This window comes from Arachis stenosperma, chromosome 9, assembly GCF_014773155.1.
Source record: "Arachis stenosperma cultivar V10309 chromosome 9, arast.V10309.gnm1.PFL2, whole genome shotgun sequence".
In the NCBI taxonomy this organism is placed as follows: domain Eukaryota; kingdom Viridiplantae; phylum Streptophyta; class Magnoliopsida; order Fabales; family Fabaceae; genus Arachis; species Arachis stenosperma.
This window is the reverse complement of record NC_080385.1, coordinates 110,251,552-110,271,441: the sequence shown is the minus strand read 5'-3', so window position 1 is coordinate 110,271,441 and position 19,890 is coordinate 110,251,552. Positions and strand designations below refer to the sequence as shown.

At 38.4% G+C, this 19,890-nt stretch overlaps 1 non-coding gene across 1 annotated transcript; it reads right to left on the bottom strand.

Moving 5' to 3' along the window:
* Window positions 1–4,440: 4,440 nt before the first annotated feature.
* LOC130953466 (small nucleolar RNA R71) lies at window positions 4,441–4,548 on the bottom strand. The gene has a single exon (XR_009075635.1). It is a non-coding gene; the product is annotated as a small nucleolar RNA R71 (small nucleolar RNA).
* Between the last annotated feature and the right edge of the window lie 15,342 nt (window positions 4,549–19,890).

Here is a 19,890-nt window from a genome sequence, read left to right as displayed (position 1 = left end):
CTCTAAGAAATCATGTTGACTTGCTGAGTCAACATTTTGTTCTGAGCCAATATGGCATTCAGGGCATCAATTTCAAGAACTCCCTTCCTCTGAGGCATCCCATTACTCACAGGATTCCTCTCAGAGGTGTACATGAATTGGTTATTTGCAACTATGTCAATGATTTCTTGAGCTTCTGCAGGCGTTTTCTTTAGGTGAATGGATCAACCTGTAGAATAGTCCAGTGACATCTTGGAGAACTCAGATAGACCATCATAGAATATATCCAAAATGGTCCACTCTGAAAGCATGTCAGAAGGACACTTTTTGGTCAACTGCTTGTATCTTTCCCAAGCTTTATAGAGGGATTCACCATCTTTTTGCCTGAAGGTCTGAACATCCACTCTAAGCTTGCTCAGCTTTTGAGGAGGAAAGAACTTGGCCAAGAAGGCCGTGACCAGCTTATCCCAAGAGTCCAGGCTATCTTTAGGTTGTGAGTCCATCCATGTTCTAGCCCTGTCTCTTACAGCAAAAGGAAAAAGTTTGAGCCTGTAGACTTCAGGATCTACTCCATTAGTCTTAACAGTATCACAGATCTGTAAGAACTCAGTTAAAAACTAATAGGGATCTTCTGATAAAAGTCCATGAAACTTGCAGTTCTGTTGCATTAGAGCAACTAGTTGAGGCTTCAGCTCAAAATTGTTTGCTCCAATGGCAGGGAATGAGATGCTTCTTCCATAAAAATTGGAAGTAGGTGTAGTATAATCACCAAGCATCCTCATTGCATTATTGTTGGGTTCGGCCATGTCTCCTTCTTTTTCGAGATTCTCTGTAAGGTTTTCTCTGGATTATTGTGCTTTAGCTTCTCTTAGCTTCTTCTTCAGAGTCTGATGAGCGGATAATTTATACGCTTTTTGGCATTGTTTTTAGTATGTTTTTAGTATGATCTAGTTAGTTTTTAGTATATTTTTATTAGTTTTAAGCTAAAATTCACTTTTCTGGACTTTACTATGAGTTTGTGTGTTTTTCTGTGATTTCAGGTATTTTCTGGCTGAAATTGAGGGACCTGAGCAAAAATCTGATTCAGAGACTGAAAAGGACTGCAGATGCTGTTGGATTCTGACCTCCCTGCACTCGAAGTGGATTTTCTGGAGCTACAGAAGCCTAATTGGCGCGCTCTCAACGGCATTGGAAAGTAGACATCCTGGGCTTTCCAGAAATATATGATAGTCCATACTTTGCCCAAGATTTGATGGCCCAAACCGGCGTCCAAAGTCACCATCAGATTTCCCAGCGTTAAACGCCGGAACTGGCACCACAGTGGGAGTTAAACGCCCAAACTGGCACAAAAGCTGGCGTTTAACTCCAAGAAGAGTCTCTACACAAAAAATGCTTCATTGCTCAGCCCAAGCACACACCAAGTGGGCCCGGAAGTGGATTTTTATGTCATTTACTCATCTCTGTACACCCTAGGCTACTAGTTCTCTATATATAGGACCTTTTACTATTGTATTTTCATCTTCTGATCTTTGGAATCTTTTGATCTTTAGATCTTTTGATCACTTTGGGAGGCTGGCCATTCGGCCATGCCTAGACCTTGTTCTTAAGTATTTTCAACGGTGGAGTTTCTACACACCATAGATTAAGGTGTGGAGCTCTGCTGTACCTAGAGTATTAATGCAATTACTATTGTTCTTCTATTCAATTCCGCTTGTTCTTGTTCCAAGATATCACTTGTTCTTCAACTTGATGAATGTGATGATCCGTGACACTCATCATCATTCTCACCTATGAACGTGTGACTGACAACCACCTCCGTTCTACCTTAGATTGGGTGAATATCTCTTGGATTCCTGATACACGACGCATGGTTGATCGCCTGACAACCGAGCGCTCGCCTGACAAACGAGCCAGCCATTCCGTGAGATCAGAGTCTTCGTGGTATAGGCAAGAACTGATGGCGGCATTCAAGAGAATCCGGAAGGTCTAACCTTGTCTGTGGTATTCTGAGTAGGATTCAATGATTCAATGACTATGACGTACTTCAAACTCCTGAGGGCGGGGCGTTAGTGAGAGACGCAAAAGAATCACTGGATTCTATTCTGGCCTGATTGAGAACCGACAGATGGATAGCTGTGCCGTGACAGGGTGCGTTGAACATTTCCACTGAGAGGATGGGAGGTAGCCACTGACAACGGTGAAACCCTTGCATAAGCTTGCCATGGAAAGGAGTAAGAAGGATTGGATGAAGATAGTAGGAAAGCAGAGAGACGGAAGGGACAAAGCATCTTCATGCGCTTATCTGAAGTTCTCACCAATGGAATACATAAGTATCTCTATCTTTATCTTTATGTTTTATTCATCATCTATACCCATTTGAGTCTGCCTGACTAAGATTTACAAGGTGACCATAGCTTGCTTCATACCAACAATCTCCGTGGGATCAACCCTTACTCGCGTAAGATTTATTACTTGGACGACCCAGTGCACTTGCTGGTTAGTTGTGCGAAGTTGTAGTGATCACAATTTCGTGTATAGACAACTGACGGTTCATCTTGTTGCTTAGATTAGGTATTTTTCACAATTCTTAAGAATGAGTTCTAGAGTTTCATGATGATCTGTTGAAATCTGGCTGGCTGAGAAGCCATGTCTAATCTTATTGGACCGAGGTTTCAACTGATCATCACAAGAGCTTGTTGATCTCTATTAATCTTGCTATTGGAGCAATGATCTGCTAAGGCTTGGCTGGCCATTGGCCATGTCTAGTGTTTTGGACCGAAGCTTTCTTTAAAAGCTTGGCTGGCTGTGAAGCCATGTCTAATTCCTGGACCGGAGTCTTAGACTAGCATTGCAATGATTCCTGGAATCCGAATTAAGAATTCTGAAACCTTTATTTTCTATTTCCATATAATTTTCGAAAAATCCAAAAAAAAAAAAACCAAAAATATTTTATGTTTCTTGTTTGAGTCTAGTGTCTAATTTTAAGTTTGGTGTCTTGCATGCATTGTTTATTTGATCTTGGTTCTATTTTCAAGTCAATAGTATAGGGAACTGAAGATTCAGAACATGCAGCAGAGGAATTACACAGAAAAAGCTGGGCGTTCAAAACGCCCAGTGAAGAAAGACAGACTGGCGTTTAAACGCCAGCCAGGGTGCCTGGTTGGGCGTTTAACACTCAAAAAGGTAGTGCATTGGGTGTTAAACACCAGAATGTGCACCATTCTGGGCGTTTAACGCCAGGATGGCACAAGAGGGAAGATTCTGTTTTTAATTCAGATTTTTTTCAAGTTTTCAAAGTTTTTCAAAATCAAATCTTTTTCAAATCAAATCTTTTCAATCAAATGTTTTCAAAATCAATTTCTTTCCTTTTTCAATGATACTTGCTAACAATTAATGATTTGATTGAACAATTCAAGTATGCTGCCTTTTCTGTTGAGAAAGGTTTAATGTTTGAATCATATCTTTTCTTATTAGGCAAGTCATTAATTTTTAAAATCAAATCTTTTTTTTTAAATTGTTTTCAAATCATATCTTTTTAAAACCATAACTTTTTAATCATATCTTTTTAATCACATCTTTTTCAAAACAGTTTTTAATCATATCTTTTTGATTTCTAATTTCAAAATCTTTTTCAAAAATTACTTGATCTCTTTCTCACTCTTGATTTTCGAAAATCAAATTAAAGTTTTTCAAAATGTTTTTAAAATCTTTTTAATTAATTTTCGAAAAATCTCTTCCCCTCTTCTCACATCCTTCTATTTATGGAGTACCACTCCTCCTCAATGCACAATTCGAACTCTATCTGACTAAGTTCGAATTCTTCTCCTTCTTCCTTCTATTTTTCTTCTTCTCTGACACCTTAAGGAATCTCTATACTGTGACATAGAGGATTCCACATTTTCTTGTTCTCTTCTCTTTCATATGAGCAGGAACAAAGACAAAAGCATTCTTGTTGAAGCTGACCCTGAACCTGAAAGGACCTTGAAGCGAAAGCTAAGAGAAGCTAAGGCACAACTCTCTGTAGAGGACCTAATAGAAATCTTCAAAGAAGAAGACATAGCAGTCGAAAACAACAACAATGCAAACAATGCAAGGAAGGTGCTGGGTGACTTTACTACACCTACTCCCGACTTCTATGGGAGAAGCATCTCTATCCCTGTCATTGGAGCAAACAACTTTGAGCTTAAGCCTCAATTAGTTTCTCTAATGCAACAGAATTACAAGTTCCATGGACTTCCATTGGAAGATCCTCATCAATTCTTAGCTGAATTCTTGCAAATCTGTGACACTGTCAAGACTAATGGGGTTGACCCTGAGGTCTACAGACTTATGCTATTCCCTTTTGCTGTAAGAGACAGAGCTAGGACATGGTTGGACTCACAACCTAAAGAAAGCCTGGACTCATGGGAAAAGCTAGTCAATGCCTTCTTGGCAAAGTTCTTTCCACCTCAAAAATTATGTAAGCTTAGAGTGGAAGTCCAAACCTTCAAACAGAAGGATGGAGAATCCCTCTATGAAGCTTGGGAAAGATACAAACAATTGATCAGAAAATGTCCTTCTGACATGCTTTCTGAATGGAGCATCATAGGTATTTTCTATGATGGTCTCTCTAAACTATCCAAGATGTCTTTGGATAGCTCTGCTGGAGGATCTCTTCATCTGAAGAAGACTCCTGCAGAAGCTCAAGAACTAATTGAAATGGTTGCAAATAACCAATTCATGTACACTTCTGAAAGGAATCCTGTGAACAATGGGACTAATCAGAAGAAAGGAGTTATTGAGATTGATACTCTGAATGCCATTTTGGCTCAGAATAAAATATTGACTCAACAAGTCAATTTGATTTCTCAAAGTCTGTCTGGAATGCAAAATGCACCAAGCAGTACTAAGGATGCTTCATCTGAAGAAGAAGCCTATGATCCTGAGAACCCTTCAATGGAAGAGGTGAATTACCTAGGAGAACCCTATGGAAACACCTATAATTCTTCATGGAGAAATCATCCAAATTTCTCATGGAAGGATCAACAGAGACCTCAACAAAGTTTCAACAACAATAATGGTGGAAGAAACAGGTTTAGCAATGGCAAGCCTTTTCCATCATCTTCTCAGCAACAGACAGAGAATTCTAAGCAGAACAACTCTGACTTAGCAACCATGGTCTCTGATCTAATCAAAACCACTCAAAGTTTCATGACTGAAACAAGGTCCTCCATTAGGAATTTGGAGGCACAAGTGGGACAGCTGAGCAAGAAAATTACTGAACTCCCTCCTAGTACTCTTCCAAGCAATACAGAAGAAAATCCAAAAGGAGAGTGCAAGGCCATCAACATGGCCGAAGTTGGAGAGGAAGGAGAGGTAGTGAACGCCACTGAGGAAGACCTCAATGGACGTCCACTAGCCTCCACTGAGTTCCCCAATGAGGAACCATGGGAATCTGAGGCTCAAGATGAGACCATAGAGATTCCATTAGACTTGCTTCCGCCATTCATGAGCTCTGATGAGTATTCCTCCTCTGAAGAGGATGAGTATGTCACTGAAGAGCAAGTTGCTAAATACCTTGGAGCAATCATGAAGCTAGATGACAAGTTATTTGGAAATGAGACTTGGGAGGATGAACCTCCTTTGCTCACCAAAGAACTGGATGACTTGTCTAGGAAGAAATTACCTCAAAAGAGGCAGGACCCTGGGATGTTCTCAATACCTTGTACCATAGGCACCATGACCTTCAAGAAGGCTCTGTGTGACTTAGGGTCAAGTGTAAACCTCATGCCTCTCTCTGTAATGGAGAAGCTAGGGATCTTTGAGGTACAAGCTGCAAGAATCTCAGTAGAGATGGTAGACAATTCAAGAAAACAAGCTTATGGACTTGTAGAGGATGTTTTGGTGAAGATTGAAGACCATTACATCCCTGCTGATTTCATAGTCCTAGAGACTGGGAAGTGCATGGATGAATCCATCATCCTTGGCAGACCCTTCCTAGCCACAGCAAAGGCTGTGATTGATGTTGATAGAGGAGAATTGATCATGCAAGTGAATGATGAATCCTTGGTGTTTAAGGCTCAAGGATATCCCTCTGTCACCATGGAGAGGAAGCATGAAGAGCTTCTCTCAAATCAGAGTCAAACAGAGCCCCCACAGTCAAACTCTAAGTTTGGTGTTGGGAGGCCACAACCAAACTCTAAGTTTGGTGTTGAACCCCCACATTCAAACTCTAAGTTTGGTGTTGGGAGGTTCCAACATTGCTCTGAGCATTTGTGAGGCTCCATGAGAGCCCTCTGTCAAGCTACTGACATTAAAGAAGCGCTTGTTGGGAGGCAACCCAATGTTATATTTTATCTATTTTCTTTTATTATTTTATATTTTCTGTAGGTTGATGATCATGAGAAGTCAGAAAAAACAATTGAAAAAGAAAAAACAGAATGAAAAACAGGAAGAAAAACAGCACACCCTGGAGGAAGATGTTGCTGGCGTTTAAACGCCAGTAAGGCTAGCAGTTGGGCGTTTAACGCCCAGTCTGGCACCATTATAGGCGTTTAACGCCAGAAAGGGGCACCAGACTGGCGTTAAACGCCAGAAAAGGGTAATCACTTGGCGTTAAACACCAGAAATGGGCACCAGCCCGGCGTTTAACGCCAGAATTGGCTAAAAACGCAATTTTGCATGCCATTTGGTGCAGGGATGGCTTTTCCTTGACACCTCAGGATCTGTGGACCCCACAGGATCCCCACCAACCCCCACCACCCTCTTTCTTCTTCACCCATTCACCAATCACCTCAACACCTCTTCCCCAAAAAAAACCTTCACCTATCAAATCCCATCTTTCTCTTCACCACTCACATCCATCCTTCATAAAACCCCACCTACCTCACCCTTTAAATTCAAACCACTTTCCCTCCCAAACCCACCCATACATGACCGAACCATGAGCCCCCCTCTCCTATATAAACCCTTCTTCACTCCTCCATTTTCACACAACCTAAACACCACTTCTCCCCCTCTTTGGCCGAACACAAAGCCATTCCCTTCTTCCTCATTTCTTCTTCTTCTACTCTCTTCTTTCTTCTTTTGCTCGAGGACGAGCAAACCTTTTAAGTTTGGTGTGGTAAAAGCCTTGCTTTTTGTTTTTCCATAACCATTTATGGCATCCAAGGCCGGAGAAACCTCTAGAAAGAGGAAAGGGAAGGCAAAAGCTTCCACCTCCGAGTCATGGGAGATGGAGAGATTCATCTCAAGGGTGCATCAAGACCACTTCTATGAAGTTGTGGCCTTGAAGAAGGTGATCCCTGAGGTCCCCTTTTCACTCAAATTCACTTAAAAAGGGTGAATATCCGGAGATCCGACATGAGATCCGAAGAAGAGGTTGGGAAGTTCTTACCAACTCCATTCAACAAGTCAGAATCTTAATGGTTCAAGAGTTCTATGCCAATGCATGGATCACCAAGAACCATGATCAAAGTGCGAACCCGGATCCTAAGAATTGGCTTACTATGGTTCGGGAGAAATACTTGGATTTTAGTCCGGAAAATGTAAGGTTGGCATTCAACTTGCCTATGATGCAAGGAGATGAACATCCTTACACTAGAAGGGTCAACTTTGATCAAAGGTTGGACCAAGTCCTCACAGACATTTGTGAAGAGGGCGCCCAATGGAAGAGAGATTCAAGAGGAAAGCCGGTTCAATTGAGAAGGCATAACCTCAAACCCATGGCTAGAGGATGGTTGGAGTTTATCCAACGCTCAATCATTCCCACTAGCAACCGGTCCGAAGTTACTATAGACCGGGCTATCATGATTCATAGCATCATGATTGGAGAAGAAATAGAAGTTCATGAGGTTATAGCTCAAGAACTTTATAAGGTGGCGGATAAGTCCTCTACCTTGGCAAGGTTAGCCTTTCCTCATCTCATTTGTCACCTCTGTTATTCAGTTGGAGTTGACATAGAGGGAGACACCCCCATTGATGAGGACAAGCCCATTACTAAGAAGAGGATGGAGCAAACAAGAGACCCCTTTCATCATGAGATCCCTGAGATGCCTCAAGGGATGCACTTTCCTCCACAAAACTATTGGGAGCAAATTAACACCTCCCTAGGAGAATTGAGTTCCAATATGGGACAACTAAGGGTGGAGCACCACGAACACTCCATTCTCCTCCATGAAATTAGAGAAGATCAAAGAATCATGAGAGAGGAGCAACAAAGACAAGGAAGAGACATTGAGGAGCTCAAGCACTCCATAAGACCTTCAAGAGGAAGAACAAGCCGCCATCACTGAGGTGGACCCGTTCTTTAATCTCCTTGTTCTTTATTCTCTTGTTTTTCGAATTTTTATGCTTATGTTTGTCCATGTTTGTGTCTTATGATCATTAGTGTCTTAGTGTCTATGCCTTAAAGTTATGAATGTCCTATGAATCCATCACCTTTCTTAAATGAAAAATATTTTAATCACAAAAGAACAAGAAGTACAGGATTTCGAATTCATCTTTAAAACTAGCTTAATTAGTTTGATGTGGTGGCAATACTTTTTGTTTTCTGAATGTATGCTTGAACAGTGCATGTGTCTTTTGAATTTGTGGTTCATGAATGTTGGCTCTTGAAAGAATGATGAAAAAGGAGACATGTTACTGAGGATCTGAAAAATCATAAAAATGATTCTTGAAGCAAGAAAAAGCAGTGAATACAAAAAAAAAAAAAAGAAGAAAAGCAAAAAGAAAGAGAAAAAGAAAGAAAAAGAAAGAAATAAAGTTGTGATCCAAGGCAAAAAGAGTGTGCTTAAGAACCCTGGACACCTCTAGTTAGGGACTCTAGCAAAGCTGAGTCACAATCTGAAAAGGTTCACCCAATTATGTGTCTGTGGCATGTATGTATCCGGTGGTAATACTGGAAGACAGAGTGCTTTGGGCCACAGCCAAGACTCAATAAGTAGCTGTGTTCAAGAATCATCATACTTAGCTAGGAGAATCAATAACACTATCTGGATTCTGAGTTCCTAAAGAAGCCAATCATTCTGAATTTCAAAGGATAGAGTGAGATGCCAAAACTATTCAGAGGCAAAAAGCTACTAGTCCCGCTCATCTAATTTGGAGCTAAGTTTCATTGATAATTTGGAGTCTATAGTATATTCTCTTCTTTTTATCTTATTTGATTTTCAGTTGCTTGAGGACAAGCAACAATTTAAGTTTGGTGTTGTGATGAGCGGATAATTTATACGCTTTTTGGCATTATTTTTAGTATGTTTTTAGTATGATCTAGTTAGTTTTTAGTATATTTTTATTAGTTTTTAGCTAAAATTCACTTTTCTGGACTTTACTATGAGTTTGTGTGTTTTTCTGTGATTTCAGGTATTTTCTGGCTGAAATTGAGGGACCTGAGCAAAAATCTGATTCAGAGACTGAAAAGGACTGCAGATGCTGTTGGATTCTTACCTCCCTGCACTCGAAGTGGATTTTCTGGAGCTACAGAAGCCCAATTGGCGCGCTCTCAACGGCATTGGAAAGTAGACATCCTGGGCTTTGCAGCAATATATGATAGTCTATACTTTGCCCAAGATTTGATGGCCCAAACCGGCGTCCAAAGTCACCTTCAGATTTCCCAGCGTTAAACGCCGGAACTGGCACCAAAGTGGGAGTTAAACGCCCAAACTGGCACAAAAGCTGGCGTTTAACTCCAAGAAGAGTCTCTACACGAAAAATGCTTCATTGCTCAGCCCAAGCACACACCAAGTGGGCCCGGAAGTGGATTTTTATGTCATTTACTCATCTATGTACACCTTAGGCTACTAGTTCTCTATATATAGGACCTTTTACTATTGTATTAGAGAGCTTTTGATCATGTTTTTATGATTGAACTCACTTTGGGAGGCTGGCCATTCGGCCATGCCTAGACCTTGTTCTTATGTATTTTCAACGGTGGAGTTTCTACACACCATAGATTAAGGTGTGGAGCTCTGCTGTACCTCGAGTATTAATGCAATTACTATTGTTCTTCTATTCAATTCCGCTTGTTCTTGTTCCAAGATATCACTTGTTCTTCAACTTGATGAATGTGATGATCCGTGACACTCATCATCATTCTCACCTATGAACGTGTGACTGACAACCACCTCCGTTCTACCTTAGATTGGGTGAATATCTCTTGGATTCCTGATACACGACGCATGGTTGATCGCCTGACAACCGAGCGCTCGCCTGACAAACGAGCCAGCCATTCCGTGAGATCAGAGTCTTCATGGTATAGGCAAGAACTGATGGCGGCATTCAAGAGAATCCGGAAGGTCTAACCTTGTCTGTGGTATTCTGAGTAGGATTCAATGATTGAATGACTGTGACGTGCTTCAAACTCCTGAGGGCGGGGCGTTAGTGACAGACGCAAAAGAATCACTGGATTCTATTCCGGCTTGATTGAGAACCGACAGATGGATAGCCGTGCCGTGACTGGGTGTGTTGAACATTTCCACTGAGAGGATGGGAGGTAGCCACTGACAACGGTGAAACCCTTGCATAAGCTTGCCATGGAAAGGAGTAAGAAGGATTGGATGAAGATAGTAGGAAAGCAGAGAGACGGAAGGGACAAAGCATCTTCATGCGCTTATCTGAAGTTCTCACCAATGGAATACATAAGTATCTCTATCTTTATCTTTATGTTTTATTCATCAGCTATACCCATTTGAGTCTGCCTGACTAAGATTTACAAGGTGACCATAGCTTGCTTCATACCAACAATCTCCGTGGGATCGACCCTTACTCGCGTAAGGTTTATTACTTGGACGACCGAGTGCACTTGCTGGTTAGTTGTGCAAAGTTGTAGTGATCACAATTTCGTGCACCAGAGTCCTTTCAGGTTCAGGATCTACTTCAACAAGAATGTCTTTGTCCTTGTTCCTGCTCATATGAAAAATAAGAGAACATAAAAGGAAGAGGAATCCTCTATGTCACAGTATAGAGATTCTTTTATGTGAGCAGAAGAAGAAAAGAATAGAAGAAGAATGAGAAAAATTCAAACACAGAGGAGAAGAGAGGGTTCGAATTTTTAGATGAAGAGAAGAATTAGTAAATGAATAAATAAATAGAAGGAGATGAGAGAGAGAGAGAGGAATTTTCGAAAATTAATTTTTTTTTTAAAAAATGGATAGTGATTTTCGAAAATTAAGAAAAGAAATAAAATTAAAATTAAAATTTGAAATAATTAGTTAATTAAAAGAATTTTCAAAAAGATGGATGGTGATTTTCAAAAATTAGAAAGAGAAAAGTGGTTAGGTGGTTTTGAAAAAGATAAGAATTAGTAAAACAAACAAAAAGTCAATTAGTTAGTTGAAAAAGATTTGAAAATCACATTTTGAAAAGATAAGGAGTTAGAAAAGATTTTTTGAAATTGATTTTGAAAAAGATATGATTTGAAAAAGATATGTTTAAAAGGATATGATTGAAATTTATTTTAAAAAAAGATTTGAAAAGGAAATTAAAAAGATTTTATTTTTAAAATTAAAATTGATTACTTGACTAACAAGAAACTAAAAGATATGATTCTAGAATTTAAAGATTGAACCTTTCTTCACAAGAAAGTAACAAACTTCAAATTTTTGAATCAATCACATTAATTATTAGTAAAGTTTTCGAAAATTTGAAATGAAATTAAGAAAAAGATTTTGAAAATCAATTTTTAAAAATTTTTGAAAATAACAAAAGGAAAATGAAGAAGATTTGATTTTTGAAAAAGTTTTGAAAAGATAAGATTTTTAAAATTGAAATCTTGACTTGACTAACAAGAAACAACTTATTTTAAAAATTTTTTACTAAGTCAACCCAAAGATTTCGAAATTTATGAGAGAAATAAGGAAAAGATATTTTTTTGATTTTTTGAATTTTAATGAAGAGAGAGAAAAACACAAATATGACCCACAACATGAAAATTATGAATCAAAACCAATGATGCATGCAAGAACACTTTGAATGTCAAGATGAACACCAAGAATACTTTGAAGATCAAGATGAACATCAAGACTTATTTTTGAAAAATTTTCAAGAAAAGAAAAACATGTAAGACACCAAACTTAGAAATTTTCAATGCTTAGACACTATGAATGCAAAAATGCATATGAAAAACAACAAATAACACAAAACAAGAAAATATGAAGATCAAACAAGAAGATTTATCAAGAACAACTTGAAGATCACGAAGAACACCATGCATGAAATTTTAAAAAAAAATGCATAAATTTAAAAAAAACATGCAATTTACACCAAACTTAAAAATTGACACTAGACTCAAACAAGAAACACAAAATATTTTTGGTTTTTATGATTTTATTAAATTTTTTTTGGGTCTTTCGAAAATTTCTTTTTGTAAAAACGAAAATAAATAAAAAAATTGAAAGATTTTTGAAAACTTTTTGAAAAGAAAATAAGAAGAAAATTACCTTATTTGAGCAACAAGATGAACCGTCAGTTGTCCAAACTCGAACAATCCCCAGCAATGGCGCCATAAACTTGGTGCACGAAATTATAATCATCAACAATGGCGCCAAAGAGTTGGAACTCTCAAACGTGAATCACACTTTGTCACAACTTCGCACAACTAACTAGCAAGTGCACTGGGTCGTCCAAGTAATACCTTATGTGAGTAAGGGTCGATCCCATGGAGATTGTTGGTATGAAGCAAGCTATGGTCGTCTTATAAATCTCAGTTAGGCCGATTCTAAGGGTTATAATGGTTTTCGAATATAAAGATAAATAAAGCATAAAATAGAGATAGAGAAACTTATGTAATTCATTGGTGAGAGTTTCAGATAAGTGCATAGAGATGCTTTATTCCTGTTGAATTTCTGCTTTCCTACTGCCTTCATCCAATCCTTCATACTCCTTTCCATGGCAAGTTGTATGTTGGGTTTCACCGTTGTCAATGGCTACCTCCCGTCCTCTCAGTGAAAATGGTCCAAATGCTCTATCACAGCACGGCTAATCATCTGTCGGTTCTCGATTTTGTTGGAATAGGATCCATTGATCCTTTTGCGTCTGTCACTATGCCCAACACTCGCGAGTTTGAAGCTCGTCACAGTCATCCCAGCCCAGATCCTACTCGAAATACCACAGACAAGGTTTAGACTTTCTGGATCTTAGGAATGGCTGCCAATAATTCTAGCTTATACCACGAAGACTCCGATCTTTCGGAATGGAGGGTAAGAGATACGCGCTCGATCTAAGGTAGAACGAAAGTGTTGTCATGCACGCGTTCATAGGTGATAATGATGATGAGTGTCACGGATCATCACATTCATCATGTTGAAGTGCAACGAATATCTTAGAATAAGAATAAGCATGAATTGAATAGAAGAATAATAGTAATTGCATTAATACTCGAGGAACAACAGAGCTCCACACCTTAATCTATGGTGTGTAGAAACTCCACCGTTGAAAATACATAAGTGATAGTGGTTCAGGCATGGCCGAATGGCCAACCTCCACAAAAGTCTAAGATAGCATAAAACTAATCAAAGATCTGGTCAAAGACACTTAGTACGATAGTAAGAAGTTCTATTTATACTAAACTAGCTACTAAGGTTTACAAAAATAAGTCTAAGTGCAGAAATCCACTTCTGGGGCCCACTTTGGTGTGTGCTTGGGCTGAGCTTGAGCTTTACACGTGCAGAGGCTTCTCTTGGGGTTAAACGCCAAGTTGTAACGTGTTTTTGGCGTTTAACTCTGGTTTGTGACGTGTTTCTGGTGTTTTACTCCAGAATGCTGCATGGAACTGGCATTGAACGCCAGTTTGCGTCATCTAAAGTCGAACAAAGTATGGACTATTGTATATTTTTCTGGAAAGCCCTGGATGTCTAATTTCCAACGCAATTAAGAGCGCGCCATTTGAAGTTCTGTAGCTCCAGAAAATCCATCTTGAGTGCAGGGAGGTCAGAATCCAACAGCATCTGTACTCCTTTTTCAGCCTGAATTAGATTTTTGCTTAGGTCCCTCAATTTCAGCTAGAAAATACCTGGAATCATAGAAAAATACACAAACTCATAGTAAAGTCAAGAAATGTGAATTTTTCATAAAAACTAATAAAAAATCCCTAAAAGTAGCTAGATCCTACTAAAAACTACCTAAAAACAATGCCAAAAAGCGTATAAATTATCCGCTCATCAAGAAGCGTACATAATAGTCCATACTTTGTTTGAGTTTAGACGACGCAAACTGCCAGTTCCATGCTGCATTCTGGAGTAAAACGCCAGAAACACGTCACAAACCATAGTTAAACGCCAAAAATACGTTACAGCTTGGCATTTAACTCCAAGAGAATCCATTGCACGTGTAAAGCTCAAGTTCAGCCCAAGCACACACTAAAGTGGGCCCCGAAAGTGGATTTTTGCACTAAGACTTATCTCTGTAAACCCTAGTAGCAAGTTTAGTATAAATAGAACTTTTTACTATGGTACTAGTAGTCTTCTTTTGACCACAATCTGGGATTTTACATCTTTGATCACATTTTGGGGGCTGGCCATTCGGCCATGCCTGGACCTTTATCATTTATGTATTTTCAACGGTGGAGTTTCTACACACCATAGATTAAGGTGTGGAGCTCTGCTGTACCTCGAGAATTAATGTAATTACTATTATTCTTCTACTCAATTCAAGCTTATTCTTATTCTAAGATATCACTCGTACCTCAACCTGATTGATGTGATGATCCGTGACACTCATCATCATCCGTATTCATGAACGTGTGCCTGACAACCACCTCCGTTCTACCTGCGAAAGCTAGAGTGAATATCTTTTGGATTCGTTAATCAGAATCTTCGTGGTATAAGCTAGAATCCATTGGCAGCATTCTTGAGAATCCGGAAAGTCTAAACCTTGTCTGTGGTATTCCGAGTAGGATTCCGGGATTGAATGACTATGATGAGCTTCAAACTCGCGAGTGTTGGGTGTAGTGACAGACGTAAAAAAATTACTGGATTCAATTCCAACATGATCAAGAACCGATAGATGATTAGCCGTGCTGTGATAGAGCATTTTGACCATTTTCACTGAGAGGATGGGAAGTAGCCATTGACAACAGTGACGCCCTACATACAGCTTGTCATGGAAAGAAGTAAGAATGATTGGAGGAAGGTAGTAGAAAAGCAGAGATTCAGAAGGGACAAAGCATCTCCATACACTGATCTAAAATTCCCACCAATGATTTACATAAGTATCTCTATCTTTATTTTATGCTTTATTTATTTTACATTCAAAAACCATTATAACCATTTGAATCCGCCTGACTGAGATTTACAAGATGACCATAGCTTGCTTCATACCAACAATCTCCGTGGGATCGACCCTTACTCACATAAGGTATTACTTGGACGACCCAGTGCACTTGCTGGTTAGTTGTGCGAAGTTGTGACAAAGTGTGATTCACGTTTGAGAGCTCCAAGTCTATTGGCGCCATTGTTGATGATCACAATTTCGTGCACCAACAGCCTTCAAGACACCAATAGGGATGTCCCCATATCAATTGGTGTATGAGAAGGCCTGCCATCTACCCCTGGAGCTCAAACACAAAGCTTTGTAGGCCCTCAAGCTACTAAATTGTGAAAGGATTAAATTTATTTCACCCCTTATGAACACATTAAAGTCCAATGATGAAACCAATTTATTATATGCAATGGATTTAAGTTTGGTGTCCCAAGGGACACTCATCAATTGCATTTTAATTGCATGAATATGAAGCAATTTTTTTTCATCACTAATGGGGGTTTCGGATTTAATTTTTAGGAAAAGGTGGGGTCCACTTGATTGATAGTTCATTGAGACAAAGGAGTCAAAGTGTACTTCCACTTTAGAACTCAACATCTGAAGGAAGCCAAAAGGATAAGGATTGGCGCCTCTTCCCATGCTAGGCGCCACTCCCAAGTGGAAAAACATTGATTTGCTTTTTAATTCCCACCTTCCCACCTTCCAGACTATCTTTTCACCCTTATAAAAGATACTCACCTTTCCACCTTTCTTCACAGACCAAAACCCAACTTCACATCCAAAGACACTTCCACTCCCTTCTCTTTTCTTTCTTTGTCTTTGCTATTCTCTTTTACTTGATTAGGAACAATCAAATCCTAAGTTTGGTGTGTGGAGCAAACCCTTGTTTTGCTCTCCTTCTTTATTTCTTTCTTCAACCCTTCAAACCCTTTCTCTCTCACTCCAATGACACCTCCAAGAGCCTCTTCATCAAAGAAAAGAAAGACTAAGTGATGGTGTTTTTGTGGAAAAACGAATTTCCAAACACATAGATCTAACCGGCAAGTATACTGGGTCGCATCAAGTAGTAATAACTCACTTAGAGTGAGGTCGATCCCACAGGGATTGATGGATCAAGCAACTTTAGTGGGTGATTAGTTTAGTCAAGCTAACATTGAGTGAATTGTGTGAAACGTGACCAACAGAATGTAAATTGTAGAAAGTAAATGACAAAAATGTAAAGAGCAAGGAAAGTAAATTGGTAAAATCTTAAATGACAAGAAATGTAAATTGCAGTGAATGTAAAAGGGGCTGGGTGCTAGAAAGTAAAGAAGGCAGTAGATCAAAGCTTAGAGCAATTGCAGGAAATTTAAACTTGCAGGAAGAGTAAATCAGATCATGAACAAAAATGTAAAATGCAGAACAATTGTAGAAGAGTTAAATTGCAAGAAATGTAAAATGGAAGCAATGAGAACAGAAAGCAATGGGAACCAAAGATCAAAATCAAGCTCAATGTAAATTGAATTGTAAACTTGCAGCAAAAGGAAATTGCAGAAGAGAAGATTCAGAAACTCAAACTTCATAAACCAAATTGATAATTGCAGAAAAAGTAAAAGTGTTTCAAAGAGAATACTCTATTCTACCCTACTCCTAATACTCTAATAGAGCCAGCCTTCCTAATGAAATGAAACATATGCCTTTTTATAGGCTTTTACAAAATGAAAATGAAAAATCAAAACAATATTTACAAAATAAAATTCCTAATCTAGCTTCTATGTGTGCCTTTGAGTCATGTGGGCTTTGCTTGCTTTGGATTTGGGTTGAAGATGGCACTGATTGATCACTCTTGGTCTCGAGGAGAAATCTGCGTGCAAATTGGATTGTTGGTGCTTCACGTTTGAGTCAACATTTGGGTCAAATGTTGACTCAAACGTCTTTGTGTAAGTTATGCAGAACCAGCCAGCTGCTGTCATTGGCGTTTGACCTCACGTTTGAGGTCAAATGTGAGCGCAAACGTTGAAGCTTCTCCAAGGCAATCTTCAGCCAATGTTTGACCTCACATTTGAGGCAAACGTTGGCACAAACGTGACTCATCCCAGAGTATTTCTTAGCCAACGTTTGACCTCACGTTTGAGGCAAACGTTGGCGCAAACGTTGAGCTCCTCCAAGCCTTTTTTTTTTGTCACATTGTAGCGCTCGGTTCAAGCAATTAACCCAGCGCTAGTGCTTACCTTTCATGAATGCTTGCTGCCTTTGCTTTCATTGGCTTAGCTTTAATGAACACTAGCTTTATTGGCATTACTAATACTTCATGCATACTTGGTTCATGATTAATGCTAATGCATTAGCGAATTGGCTTTAATAATGTATGCATGCTTTCATTTAATGCCTTAGCAAAGTATTAAAATAATATTACTTGCATTCTTTCACCGAAGCATTAATTCATTAATTCATTGATCTTAATAATGCATGATTGATTAGTAATGCCGTAAAGCTAATTAATGATGCCAATTAAATAATTCATGGTTCATGATGGCATGCATGCATGCTTTTTAATTGGCCGTGGTATTCTTGGTCATGAAAGCGTGGCCTAAAGCTTCCAAAGTGTGCTCAATCTTCAAAGTGTGCCCAAAATTCCTCTTTTCTTCTTTTTAGCTTATTTTGTGCTATTTTGCTTCTTTTTTCACTTATTTCCTACAAAATTTATAAAATCAAAAGATCAAGGAAATATACAATTTCAGCATAAAAGAATGTAATATTTAAGCACTAATTATCAATTACTTGTATGAAAAAGCATAGAAAAACATGACATGGTGACATGTCATCACAACACCAAACTTAAACCTTGCTTGTCCCCAAACAAGAAAAGAATCATGCAATAAAGATTGACAAACCAAGGTGAGAAGAATAGCAACTCAATGTTCATGGTAAGCTAGTTTTCTAAGCAAGCTACAATCACAAAAGAAATGTAAATGATTGATGCTTCTATCTAGCTCAATTTATGAAATCTTTTTCTTATATTTCTTCCTTGAAGCAAGCTTTTAATTTTCTTATTAGCTTCTCCTTTTGGATGCTTTGCCCCATGAGTTGATAACAAAGCTACGATTCTAAATGCTTTATTTTCAAGTATTACCACTTGATACATAAGCACCACAAGCATTTGAATTAGAGGACTTCATTAAGCTTTTTTTTTTCTTTTCTTTGACTCTCTAATCATTGATGCTCAAAACCTTGAGCTTTGAGGGAGTGCTTTTGCACTTGAGCCTAGCCTTGACTTCTAAGTATTTTGTTTTCAAGCATTTGGCTTGATACATAAACACCACAAGTACTTAACAAATAAATTGCCATTGGTACTCAGAGCCTTCAGCTTTCTCATTCTTTCCCTTTTTCTTTTCTTGCCCTTTTTTACTTTTTTCAAGGTTTTCATGATTTTAAAAGATTTCACAAAATGTCCTAGATGAAAACTTCAATTAAATAAAATATAATGCAATTGAGCAACAATCAAACGTACTAGCTTTCCAATAATTACATGCACATGCTAAATTCCTCTTTAATTCCTTGTTTTTTTATGATCATGATAATTTACTGCTTTGAACTTTACAAAATTCAAGTTGGTAGTCATAATGTCACAGCAACATGTTGCAAATCAAAATCCAGGCTATGCTTATTCATACCACACATGCATACAGAGAATATAAAGACAATCATGCAAATTAGAGTGCTGGAAATAAATGAGAGAAAAAGGAACTTTACAACCTTGTAATTCATCTTCTCTATTATTGTCAATTTCATCCCATTCTTCTCCTTTCCATACCAAACTCAGAATGCTTATTCTTCCCCAAGCAACAATTAGAACCGTGGCTATGGGGCTAAGATAGATCATGAATGTCTTACACAATGAACTGTTAGTAACACATGTGTTCCAAGCAAGCAAAATTAAAGATATGGAGGCATAGAGAAACAGAGACATTGTGATTGCAAATATAAGTTGGTGTGCATGATATATTGCATAAAAGTATAAGTGGCACACCAAACTTAGTGTGACACTTTCTCTTGGAATTGATGCAAGTATCCAGTAAGGATTGGAAGCAAATTTTTGTTGCATAGCAACACCAAACTTAGAATGCAACCATATGTCAATTTATTTAAATTAAAACTAAGCAAATGAAACTGTTATTTGTTAAGTACAATCACCAAGCCAAGAATCTGTCATGAATAAGGATCTCTTGGTGATGTACTAACAAAGACAGTTAATAAGCAAACTAGAGGAAAGCATTAAAAAAAACAGAAAAATAACTAAAGCAAGTGGAATGAAAAAGTGTTAAATCAAAAGAGAAGAAAAAAAATGCAAAGGCATTGTGATTATGCAAACAAGTGGTGCTGCTGGATGACTTGCATAGAAAATTAAGTGGCACACCAAACTTAGATTCTTAGTGTGACACTTCCATGTAAAATTGATGCAATCATCCATGAAGATGGAAAATAGTTTGTTGCAGGGCAACACCAAACTTAGAATGTAACCATATGCCAATTTATTAAATTTAAACAAAGCACAGAAAGAAAACAAAGCAGAGAAGAAATGTTACCTACGGTTGGGTTACCTCCCAACAAGTGCTATTTTAGTGTCATTAGCTTGACATGTTGTTCCTCACTTTCTTCCTCTTCTTCCAGTTGGTTAAGAGGAATGACCTCAAAGGGGGA